General features: G+C 34.6%; 1 pseudogene; it reads left to right on the top strand.

Annotated features, from left to right (window-relative positions):
* The first annotated feature begins 384 nt into the window (after nucleotides 1-384).
* On the top strand, nucleotides 385-6,671 carry LOC141556918 (olfactory receptor 8G3-like; annotated as a pseudogene).
* Nucleotides 6,672-13,323: the final 6,652 nt, after the last annotated feature.

The following is a 13,323-nucleotide window of genomic DNA, read 5'->3' as shown; positions in this document are numbered from 1 at the left end:
ACTGATAGGCTAATTTTATGGCTTAGAGGTAGAATTCAGGAGTGGTCTTAGAGATGGAGAAGAGTGGTTTGGTATGTATCTCATTATTATCTCAGAAACTTTGTTATAACTGACCAACAGATTGTTACCTGACAGCCAGCACTGTTTGTGGAATTAGTCACTGCCAAGACCCAGTGACTTCAGGGATACTGCCACATTTTCTCTAGAAGCTATGTCCCATCAAGAGCACCATTATCTTCCTAGACACCCATGCTCATCACATAAATTAACAAAAATCTGTCTCCTCACACTTTTTTCTTCCTATAGACAGAATTTTGCCAATGTCTTTAGTTTTTAATCTTTGTTGTATCTATCACATATCACCTCTTCTCTGACACTGTCAACATGCTGTTGTAGGTCTGAATTAACTCAAATCAGAACTACAGCAAGTCTACTAATTGGTTTGCCTGTCACAAATATCTTTCCCTTTTCATCTAAACCCTGTTGTCAAATGGCTATTTTACCATCTCAGTCAATGAACTCTTGTGGTTCCCTATCACTTCCAGAATCAATATATAACATTTTCTATTTGGTATTCAAACTATTTCTTAACCTTCTCCAATTCAAATATTCATATACTTATATCCTACTATGTGCTCTTTTATTCAGTAAGCAGCCTCCTTGCTAATCTTTGAACAAAAATTGCATCTTCTCAATATCATACTCAAAACTAGGCTAACAATACTCAGAAGAATAAAGATATTCAAAAGCCATCAAAAGAGTTTAGAAGAGGAGAAATAATCAATGAAATTAGCAAATAAAAATGTTGATATTTTATTTTTTAATGTAACATTAAGAGATTTTAAAATCTACCTTGAATATTTCACTTTTTTGGTTTCTTATTTATTTAATTTTATTTCTAATAATAGCATTTTATTTTCAAAATATGTGCAAAGACAGTATTCAACATCCATGCAAAGACAGTATTCAACATCCACCCTTGCAAAATCTTGTGTTCCGAATTCTCTCCTTCCCTTCTCACCACTCTCCCTTAGACAGCAAGTAATCTAATAGAAGTTAAACATGTTAAATTCTTCTAAAGATAGTTTCACATTTATCATGCTTCATAAGAAAAATCAGATAAAAAAATAAGAAAAAAAAGCAAGCAAACAACAAAAAAGGTGAAACTACTATTTGTGATCCATTGCATGTTTCCCTCTATGTAGTTGAATTTTTTGCCCTCCACAAACTTATAACTTCAAAACTTCAAAAGGTCTAACTTCAAAAGAGATAGTATGATTATCAAAAAATTCTGAAAGACAGTTTCTGGCCAATTTAATATTTTTAATAAGTTCAACATGTTTATTAAGAAAAAGATGGTTATTTGGCCATCTCTCTTAGAACAAACATCAGTCATGGTGGTGGACTCAGTTTATATGATCTTCAAAGAATGTGTTCCCAAGGGATACCAATGAATTCTAGTTAACACATTGATATATGTTTTATTAAAATGAAGGTCTTGGGGTACATTATGTACATCACCCAAAACTTGGTAAATCATCCATATCCACATCACTTTTTTTGACAAAAGGGAGAAACAACATTTCTCATATATTTGCCTGTGCAAACATAATGACCAGGAGGAACACACTCATTAGACCAAACTTAGAAGTTCTTTTACTGTCTAATTAGACTTTGATTTGCCTAAATCTTTAAGAGAGATTTCCTCTATGTTACTTTCTGGATGAGAAAGTAGGAAGGTCTGACATATTCATGCTAATGTGTTAGAAGTCTTTGTCTATCAGAAATTATCAGAGTTAAAGAATAGTCTTAGAAACATATTTTGTAATTTTTTCCCATTGGATAAATTTAGAACCGGAAAGGAACTGTAAGCTCATTTTGTCCAGCCCTACCTTTTTTTTACATATAAGAACTGTGATACCCTCACAGTCTAATTATTTGTTGGATATCACAATATTAAGTAGCAGGACTAGCATTAAAATCCAGGTCTTCCGATTAAGGTCTTTCAAAGATATCAATTTTTCTCAGGAATTTTCATCCTTACTAGAATGTCAACTTATGAGGTTTAAGTATGATTCCTTTCAAGTTTTATTCTTTGTCATTTGCATCTCCATTTACTACACACATAGTGCCTGGCACTTGGTGCTTGATAATAATTTGTTGGTTGATTAAGATCCTGTGTTTTATATAAAATTCAATAATGTGAATTTTTGTGCTCAGCAAATAGGAGCTCTTCAATCAATAAATTCTTGTCAAAGAGCATTAATGAATTTTAGAATGCATAGCAGGGAACATGAAATTGGCTTGGAAAGGCAGTATCTACATATTGTGAATGAACTTTATTGATCTTGGTATCTAAAATTTGCTTAATGTATATTGTCACTAACGATTTTTAAGAAGAGTAATGAACTTGGCCAGGTGTAGACTTGATATCTTTTGAAGAATTTATTACAGGGGTGAAAGAATCAAGAAGAAAAAACAGTACTAGGTTTTTGTAATAGTCAAGAAATATCATCATTTTAACTTTTATTCTTATGGGAACAATAAGAACTTCAAGACAAGGTGCAGAGTGACACAGAGGGCCAAGCTTAGAGTGAAAAATACCTGGTTTCAAATCTGTCTGTGATTCATGTTAACTCTGCGACTGACAAGTTATCCAATTTCACAATGGATCCAAGAAGTTTGTAAATTGTAAATTGTAAAACAATTTATATATTAATTACTTATTTGCTGTTGAAGGATGTCCTTGGCAATCCTTCACAGTAATGACTTAAAACTTCTGTAATGCTCTCAGGAATGGTGGGGATGGAGTGGACCTTTAAAAATATTTCATTTTCACTTTTTCTGTGATTTCATATTTTCTAGAAAAATATTATAAAATGCAATAGGCTTTTTTGGAGTATATTGCCTTTATTTATATATTTTGTGGATAATATTCATCTTCATATCACCCAAATTTCCCCAAATGTCTTTTTTTCCTACCTCTTCCAAAAAAAAATCACTTGTCATAAAAATGAGAGAAAGAAAGAGGGAAAGAGATTTCAAATAGACAACCCAAAAATTAAAATAAAAACCCACTCTGGTTTCACATCCTTAGTTCCAGCATATGCAAAGATGAGTAAGGATTTCTCAAGATTTCTTCTTTGGGGCAAATTTGTGTATTATGTTTTCACATTCAACAATTTCAATTATTTTATATATGTAAATAAGTCTTTCAGACATTGTTGTAATTACTACTGTATTTTATTCTCCTACTTGTTCTGACTGATTTCACTTTGCATAAATTTATTTCTTCCTATGAGTCTATGATTTCGTCATATTCATGGTATCATTAATCTTAATCACTATATTGCCATTTTAAGGTATTATTTTCTGGAAGTTCAATATTCTTGTGTCTTATAGAGCTGAATTCTAGATTATCCTCTATGGAATGGGAACAAGCATTACTTAATATTTTCTGAAATGTAGAAATTAAATTCTTTTCTTTTTTATAGTTTTCAGGAAATTCAATAATCATTGTTTTGTCTCTTTGATGTCCCCTTTAGATACATCATAATTATTTCATTCTTTCTAAATATTTCCATTTGAGGAAATTTCAGGTCTTGTTTTTCCTTATGATACTATTTTCATCATTCTAACTTTGGGAAAAGAAAAATTTACTCTATTTTATAACCATTGGTTTGTTCTATTGTCATCTTGTTGTAAGATTATTTTTTCTAAAGATAATGCTTTCAGAAATGTATTTTTATTTTAAATAAAATTTAATATACTGGTATGTATTATATTAAAAGATTTTAATTGTTTTCAAATCTCAGATTTAGGTGCTATGATTCAATATTATATTAGTAGTTTATCAATATATGTGGAAATGTGTGTGCCACTTTTCAGTTTAAGAAGATATTCATTCATTATCTAATCATTCATTAGATCTTATGTCACCAGACATTACAAGTATTTACCTCTAATGACATTCTTTTTTTCCCATCTCCTCAGATTTCCACTTCCACTGGATATAGGAAATCATTCCACAGTGATAGAATTTATTCTTATGGGATTAACAAACCAGCCAGAATTCCAGATCCCCCTCTTCTTACTCTTCCTACAAATACATATTATTTCCATGATGGGAAATTTGGGCTTACTCTTACTTATCAAAACTAGTTCTAATCTTCATACCCCCATGTATTATTTTCTTAGTAACTTGTCCTTCATTGATCTTTGCTACTCTTCTGTCATTACTCCTAAAATGCTAGTGAGCTTTATATCAGAGAAGAATATCATCACCTACCCAGGGTGCTTGACCCAGTTCTTTTTCTTCTGTACTTTTGCCATTCTTGATCTATTCATATTGTCAGCCATGGCCTATGATCGTTATGTTGCCATCTGTAACTCCCTTATCTATACCATCACCATGTCTCAGAGAACCTGCTTCCTACTAGTGGTAGGAGTATGTACTATGGGGTCTTTGGAGCTGTGACTCATACAAGTGCTTTAACTAGACTGTCCTTCTGTGAAAACAATGTAATTAGTCATTATTTTTGTGACATTCCACCCCTTTGGAAACTCTCCTGTTCTAGCATCCACCTCAATGAACTTTTTTTTTTAATTTTTATTTTATTTTATAATTATAACATTTTTTGACAGTACATATGCATGGGTAATTTTTTACAACATTATCCCTTGCACTTACTTCTATTCAGATTTTTTTCCCTTCCTCCCCCAACCCCCTCCCCCAGATGGCAAGCAGTCTTATATATGTTAAATATATTACAGTATATTCTAGATACAATATATGTGTGTAGAACCGAATTTTTTGTTGCACAGGAAGAATTGGATTCAGAAGGTAAAAATAACAGTTTACATTCATTTCCCAGTGTTCCTTTTCTGGATGTATCTGGTTCTGTCCATCATTAATCAATTGGAATTGGATTAGCTCTTCTCTATGTTGAAGAAATCCACTTCCATCAGCATACATCCTCGTACAGTATCATTGTTGAAGTGTATAATGATCTTCTGGTTCTGCTTGTTTCACTCAACATCAGTTAATGTAAGTCTCTCCAAGCCTCTCTGTATTTCTCCTGTTGGTCATTTCTTATAGAACAATAATGTTCCATAACATTCATATACCATAGTTTACCCAACCATTCTCCAATTGATGGACATCCATTCATCTTCCAGCTTCTAGCCACTATGAAAAGGGCTGCCACAAACATTTTGGCACATACAGGTCCCTTTCCCTTCTTTAGTAGTTCCTTGGGGTATAAGCCCAGTAGTAGTAGTATGGCTGGGTCAAAGGGTATGCACAATTTGATAACTTTTTGGGCATAATTCCAGATTGCTCTCCAGAATGGTTGGATTCTTTCACAACTCCACCAACAATGCATCAGTGTCCCAGTTTTCCCACAGCCCCTCCAACATTCATTGTTATTTGTTCCTGTCATCTTAGCCAATCTGACAGGTGTGTAATGATACCTCAGAGTTGTCTTAATTTGCATTTCTCTGATCAATAGTGATTTGGAACACTCTTTCATATGAGTGGAAATAGTTTTAATTTCATCATCTGAAAATTGTCTGTTCATATCCTTTGACCATTTATCAATTGGAGAATGGCTTGATTTCTTATAGATTAAAGTCAATTCTCTGTATATTTTGGAGATGAGGCCTTTATCAGAACCTTTAACTGTAAAAATTTTTTCCCAATTTGTTACTTCCCTTCTAATCTTGTTTGCATTAGTTTTGTTTGTGCAGAAACTTTTTAATTTGGTGTAATCAAAATGTTCTATTTTGTGATCAATAATGCTCTCTAGTTCTCCCTTGGACACAAACTCCTTCCTCCTCCACAAGTCTGAGAGGTAAACCATCCCATGTTCCTCCAATTTATTTATGATTTCATTCTTTATGCCTAAATCTTGGACCCATTTTGATCTAATCTTAGTATGTGGTGTTAAATGTGGGTCCATGCCTAGTTTCTGCCATACTAACTTCCAGTTTTCCCAGCAGTTTTTGTCAAATAATGAATTCTTATCCCAAAATTTGGGATCTTTGGGTTTGTCAAAGATTAGATTGCTATTTTTATTCACTATCTTGCCCTGTGAACCTAACCTATGCCACTGATCAACTAGTCTATTTCTTAGCCAATACCAAATGGTTTTGGTGACTGTTGCTTTATAATATAGCTTTAAATCAGGTACACTTAGACCACCTTCCTCTGACTTTTTTTTCATTAGTTCCCTTGCAATTTTCGACCTTTTATTCTTCCATATGAATTTTGTTGTTATTTTACCTCAATGAACTTTTAGTGATGCTTCTGGTTGTGATTAACTCATTGGTAACCACTCTATCTAGTTTGATTTCTTACATTTTCATCCTTTCAAATATCCTAAACATCCATTCTGCTAAAGGCAGGTCCAAGGCCTTCAGCACTTGTGCGTCCCACCTAGCATCTGTGGGTGTCCTGTATGGCTCCATCATTTTTTATGTACTGTCAGCCTGCATCAACCAGCTACATTACTCAACAAAAAGTGTCCTCAGTGATCTACACCACAGTCATCCCTATGCTAAACCCCTGGATCTATAGTCTGAAGAATAAGGATGTGAAGGATGCACTGAGAAAAATCAGAAAAGACCGGGCAGTTTCTTGGTGCAGACATGGAAAGCCTTGCATCAAATAACAGAGCAAAATGAGCAAAACCATGAAAATATTGTAGAGAGTAACAGGAGCATTTTAAGAGTTTCTTTGCATGAATTAACAATTTTGACTATAATTAATTATTAAGTAACCCAAAAGGACATATAAATAAAATGTTTTCTGTATCAAATGAAATATTTACATATATATGGATATGGATATATATGTAGATAGATTTTATATATGTATATGTATGTATGTGTTTATGTCTCTTTTCATCCATTGGCAGTGTAGTGTCTAGTGGGAGGGAAGAAAAAAAAAAAGAAAAAGAAATAAATTCTGCTTGAGATCTTTATTATATATTTAAATGAAATTACAAGTTATTCTTAGGAGATTTGCAGTTTCACGTACAATCATCTTTTTTTCCTAATGCTATATTATGGAATTATTTCATAAATTAAAAACATAAGGTAATTCTGATACATTTTTCATAAACTCATGCTTACTATGCCTCTACTTAAAATTCAGGGAAAATATTTTTTAAAATTATCTTGTGTCTTGTTTGCCATTAAGATTCTCATTTATTGATCAAACTCAAACAGAACAAAAAGAGAAATGACCTCCTATTATAGACCAAAAATTATTTTCCTTCAAGAAATTAACATTTTAAAAGGAATAACTAAGAAATTCTAAGTAATAGTGCATTGTTCAAGTTCAATTAGCCATATTTATGATCATAATAAGGTATCATGTTAATAACCAAGTTCACCTCTTTACTTTTTTCAAATGCACACATATGCAACACAATTTTATCTCTTCCTTTCTCATCCTATGTCTTCTAGTAATGATCAAGAGCGGCAAATGCTTCTTATATCCCCTATATTCAAAATATTTAGGAAAACGAGTGAAATTCATTTCACTGAAAGCCACATTCCAAGGGCCCAAGAAATGAAAAGACCTTGACTTTGCTTTCAAACAGACTGGTCCAGTCCCCAACAGATCTTATGCTGATGTCTGATCTATGGATGACCCAGAATGAAATATGATGATGGATGATAGAGTTCCACCAAGCAAACTCTTCTCTTTGTGCATTCTCCAGCTTGGGTCCCAAGTCAAAGTATCTCTATCTAATATGATGTGGTCAGATGTGGGTATCCCAATCCTGTTCTATTTTAAACCCTGTTCTCTTAATCAATTAAGAATAATCTTATTTCTTTTCTATTCTAAGGACTTCCACTCAACTTCCTTTTTTTCCAATTCCTATATTATGGAAGTTCAGGTAAAAATCAGAATAATGTGGAGGAAAGATCTACCCTTAATAATGACTGTGGGTTTCATGATACTTGTTAGGGGTGATAGTTGACAGTTGTCATGAATTATTGTTTATTTAGTTTGGGAATCAGCTACAGAAATAAATTTCTATTGGTAACATATTACAGTGTGATAGTCATATGCTTTGACTATATATTAATTATTGTATTATAAAGAGGGAGATATTGTTTCTTCAAGATAGCTAAAGCATGAAAGGAAACAATCATTTATTAAGCAACTGCTATGTGCCAAGGACTGTGTTCAGGACTTTACAAATACAATCTTATTTGATTCTCACAAGAACTCTAGTAAATAGAAGTTTTTATTATTCCTATTTTACATTTAGAAAACTCAGGTAGACAAAGGTTAAGTGACTTGTTTAGAGTTATTGTAATAGAACTATATCTCCTGATCTTTGTGATGGGTAGGCCACCTGGCTTAGGGAAATTCTTAAAAATGATCTCCACCCACTTGAATCTCCCTTGGGAAAGGTAACTGGTTTCCCACAGGAATCATCACCTTCAATTAATCTATGAATCACTTTGGTCTGGGAAACAATCGTCACCCCTCATTGATTTGAAAATTAGCCATTAATTACTCCCTAGACTCAAACCATAGAAGGCTAATAAAAAATTGATTTTCTACCCCAAACCTTTGCAAATTCCTATTTGTAACTAGCCCTCTGGAAAGTTTTTTCTCAGTGTAATAAACCCATTTTTTGCCCAAAACCTCATCTGCAGATCAGGACTGTGAATTCTTTCACAAAAACTTGCAACACTGGCCTGGGGACTCCATTGTTGTTAGGATATCTCTCATCCCTCATTTCTCATACCTCAACATTTGGTGGCCCATATAGGGATACCCAAAATTTTGGCCAAGGTAAGCCTTTTCTTGCTGCCCTTATCTATTCTATAGGTGGGACACCCAAATACCCGGGGAAGGTTTGGGCAGTGAAGTGCTTTATGCTCAGCAGACTTCCTTGACTAGAGACACTTAGACTGGAAATTCCTGTGTCTTTTAGCAGAAGTACCCTTAACCAAGGGAACTTCTGTCACTTCTCTCCCTCTTAGGGACACCTGGGAGGATGGGGCACTATAGGATCAGGAAAATATAAGACTTGTGCCCAAAAAATGGGACAATCCACCTCTGTCTCTATTCCTAAGGATTTTCCCTTAGACTGTCTCTTAAAAAACAAAGACAAATTTGGCCTAAAAGAAAAAAAAAAAAAAACAAATTAAAATAGCACTGCAGGATGCTGCTAAAATTTACTGGAGGGAAATCAAAATTAGATAACCCCCTCCTTTCTACTCCTCTAGGAACAGAGGATCCCTCCTCTGCATACGCATGCAGTACTTATCTGGAGGCCTGTGAATCCCTTTCAGAACTACCTCCTTATCAAAGACAGGACTTTATGTCCAACAATATTTCTTCAATTCTGTCCCCCTCACTTCTAGTATCAGATCCTGAGACTTTCTCACCCCCACTTCTCAGTTTTCCTTTTTCTCCTCCTCAGGCTCCTGATTCAGGCACCCCTTCTAACCTCTGACACCTGAGAGAAGCAGCAAACTCAGGGAAGGACACTCAAAGCAAAGGTGCCCTTTTCAATGTCAAATCTCTCCAGCACTAAGGAAAAACCTAGCTGTTACTCTGAGGATCCCATCAAGTTTATTGAGGGGATTAAGGCCAATGCCCTCCAATTTGATCTTGCCCAGGGAGATGTTAATATTAAACAATCTGCCCCAGATATATGGAGGAAGCTGCAGAAGTCAGCCTTTGGGCCCTCAAACTTCTCCATCTCAGCTTTTGGAGTCTTTGATAATAGAGACCAAACTGCAACAGAGGAAAAAGACCAGAGTTAAAGCAAGAAATGAAGAACAGACCCAAATTTTAGCTGCTGCCATATCTGCGGACCAAAGGAAGTAGTGCTTCAGATATAATGGACAAAGCCCTTGGCCCGAAACTGTCCTCAGAGGAAACTCCCCAGGAGTTTCCAGGAAGGAACACTGCAACCAGGAGGGCCACTGGAGAAGAGACTGCCCAGAGGGAACAAGGTGCCCCCCAATGCTCTCCTCTCCAGAAGGAGTTTGGGGCTTAGTCAAATTCCCCCTCACTCCACCGCAACAGCTGAACCCCAGGTGGCCAGTAAGAACATTGAAATTCTTTTTGCTATGGGGCCTGTATTTCTGTCTTGCTTCAATACTCTGGTCTCACCTGCCCTTCCCCCCATTGAAGGGAAACTTAAGAATTGTTTTGAGACTTTCCCTCTGCCTTGCCAGATTTTTTCTCTCCTGTCCTGCTCCCTTATTGGGGTGTGACTTAATGATGAAATTGGGGACCCAATTTTCTGTTCTCAGATCTCTAAGTGACCTTTTTGTGCTTCTTTCAAAACCTTCTCATATTTCCTCTAAAATCTAGGAGAAAATAGATTCCTCTGTTGGGGACCAAGGAATCCTTTGGTGAGACACCTACCCCATCCCAGCCTTAGTCAGGCTGTAGGATTCCAAAAAAATGGTGAATTGTTAAGGGACAGGTCAATTCCCTGAGAGGCTCTCCAGCTGTGGATCATAGCATCTGAAGGAGTTGCTGGGCAACCTTTTCTGACACAGGTGTTGGGGATTCGGAATGAGATAAATTGGAGACAGAGGGAAGAGGAGGGAGGCCTCTCAGTCAAAGATGTCGGAAAACAGCAACTGTCTCAGTCTCCTTGTGTCATCCTTTCACAAGAGGAGATCCTTTCTGGGTTGGATCTTCAGCAGCCACTGGCAGGTGCTCCCATGTATTCCAACAGAAAGTCATTTCTTAATGAGGGACATCCTAAGTAGTTTCAAATAAATGTGTGGTTTTCTTTTCAGTTAACCTCTGAAATTATTCACTTCCAGTTGGGAGATTGAATTAATGGATGAGATTCTACCTTGTTTCTCCTGGAACCATAATTAAAATTTCTCCAAATATTTAGAAATGAGATGACTACAACTTTCCTGAGGTCAGCGAGTGATGGAAACAAAACCAGCACATTGGAGTGGAATCATACAGGTAAGGTATTTCCTTTTTATTGGACTTCCCCGCTTTGGTTTGGGTGGAATAGAGAGATAAGATGAGTGTTTTAAGATTTGGGATGGAAATTGGTAAATTGTGCAATTGTTGCTGTTATGGATGTATGGGAATTTTATATGTGTCATGATTATTTGATGCTTTAGCTTAGAAATACAATGCCAATGTGATAATTTGTTTAGTTTGATTGTGTTTATTCATATAAAATATGTGAATATATATTCATATAAATATATATTTATATATATATTCATCTAAAAGTTCTTTTGAAGCAAAGCAATCTTAAGAGTTAGTGATATAGAAAAGAATGTCAACACAGTATCTAAAAAGGAAAAAAAATCTAACAACCACCAGTTATATTCTAATGCTTGCTTTCAAAACACAAATTTCTTTGCAACCCTTAAGCCACTTCTACAAGCATAATTTTAGATTTTTAATCAAAATAAAATACCGTATTTACTGTGTATTTTCTAGTACAATAAAAGGTATAGAAAAAGGAAAGTTGGACATTATCCATAAACCTCATTCTTCTCCCACTCTTTATTTTCGGCTGTTCTTATCTTTCTAACTTGAACAGATATTGGGTAGTTAAAACTTTGCTAGTTCAGGTCCTGGGTCAAGCAGCATGTAAGGTGACATTCCCTAAGTTAGTCCCTTCCTGTTCCAAACCTTTAAGCCTATGATAAATTTGGCCAAGCTTCAGCTGTCTTCTCACTCATAATGAAAAATAACTAATTGAAAAATTATTTGTAAAACTCTGTTTTTATCATCCAATCCATAGTGCTTTTGTATAAGGAAAGCCCTTTTGTAAATTGAAGCATTATGTAATTTGATAGATTATGAATAAAAATAATAATTGTTATTAAAATATAGGATAACATTTTCTGATAGTTTATTTGATAAGTTTTTACTAAGCACTTTACTATATCTTATGTGCAAGATCACCAGAGTTTTTTTTTCCTAGTGGCATTAGAGGTGGTGTGGCAGGAGGGAAGGGGAGGGAGTGAAGAGAGAAGGCAATAAAGTAAAAGAAACAAAATCTTCTATTTCTAAATTGGATTAAAATAAGCCTATACTGCTATGTCAGCTACTTTTGTGATAGACCCAAGACTGTTAAAACAAGGTTGTTATAGATGACAAATACATAGAACAATGAATACTTTTTCAGTGACTTAAAAAATAGTAGTTTTAAAAAGATACAATCACATGTGAAAGGTATGGAAGAAATCGCTGAAATATGCATTTTTTTCAGTTAGAATATTTTTTTATTAAGTCACAAGCATTAATTCACTTGATTAGTGATGGGGATGGTACCATATAGTTTTGGCTTTTTGGATGATGTTTGTTCCTTTGTATCCAAAGAAAACCAAGGACATCCTGATGTTGAGAACAAGGTATAGTGTATTTGACAATTGGCCAATATGAGTTCTGAAGGCTCTATCACAAGATCATGTACAAATAGTCCATTTCAATATTTAAAATGGAGTCTGAATATTCAGGTATGTTTGTATATTTTCCTTGCTGTATGGTTCTGTGGCATGTCTTCCATGTCTCAAAACTGATATTAAAATACTTGAGATGTCTTGAGTGAATGGTTAATGTTAAACATTTTAATTAGCGGTTTTAGACACATAGTAGAATTCAAGAGAAACATTAGAAAAAGTAAATTTTTTCTTATTTTAAAAATGGTATTGTCAAATTGAAACAGAGGAGCAGTCCCCTTTATAATATAATTTTAGCACCGTTCATTGTAATTAAGATAGTTTCTGGTTATATTGTATAATATTTTATGAAGAAAAAATGCCATTCAGTCAGTGCAGAATGTGCCACATATTTTGTTGAGTGGCATTTCATTTTCACTACTTTCTCAAGTGGGACAGATCATAAATCATTGAGGCTTATGCTTCCTATGCACTCTTTGTCTATGTCCTAATAGTTATCCACAGGGGAAACATCAGATATAGTTAATAAAGCTGGAACCAGAATGTAAAAGGCTAAATTTAAATTCCTCGGTTGGTATTTAAATTTGATTTTAAAGGCAATAAAGAACCCCTGAAACTTTTTGAACAGAGGAGTATATAGTCAGATATAAGCTGAATGTCAATTTGACTGCTATGTAGAAGATGCATGGGAGAAGACCAGAAAGTAGTAGAGAAACCAATTAGGAGGTTATTAAAATAGTTCAGGTAACAATAGTTTTATCACAACCGTGATAAAGAAAGGAAATTAGATTATGAAAAGTAGGTGATTGGAAGGATGGTGGTGTTATCAAAAATATAAGAACATACAGAAGGAGGGTGGGTTGGTACAAACATATTGATATTTGTATTTGT

The sequence above is a fragment of the Sminthopsis crassicaudata genome, chromosome 2 (assembly GCF_048593235.1).
Source record: "Sminthopsis crassicaudata isolate SCR6 chromosome 2, ASM4859323v1, whole genome shotgun sequence".
Lineage (NCBI taxonomy): Eukaryota > Metazoa > Chordata > Mammalia > Dasyuromorphia > Dasyuridae > Sminthopsis > Sminthopsis crassicaudata.
Note: the sequence above shows the minus strand (reverse complement) of the source record. Positions and strands in the feature narration are given on the sequence as shown.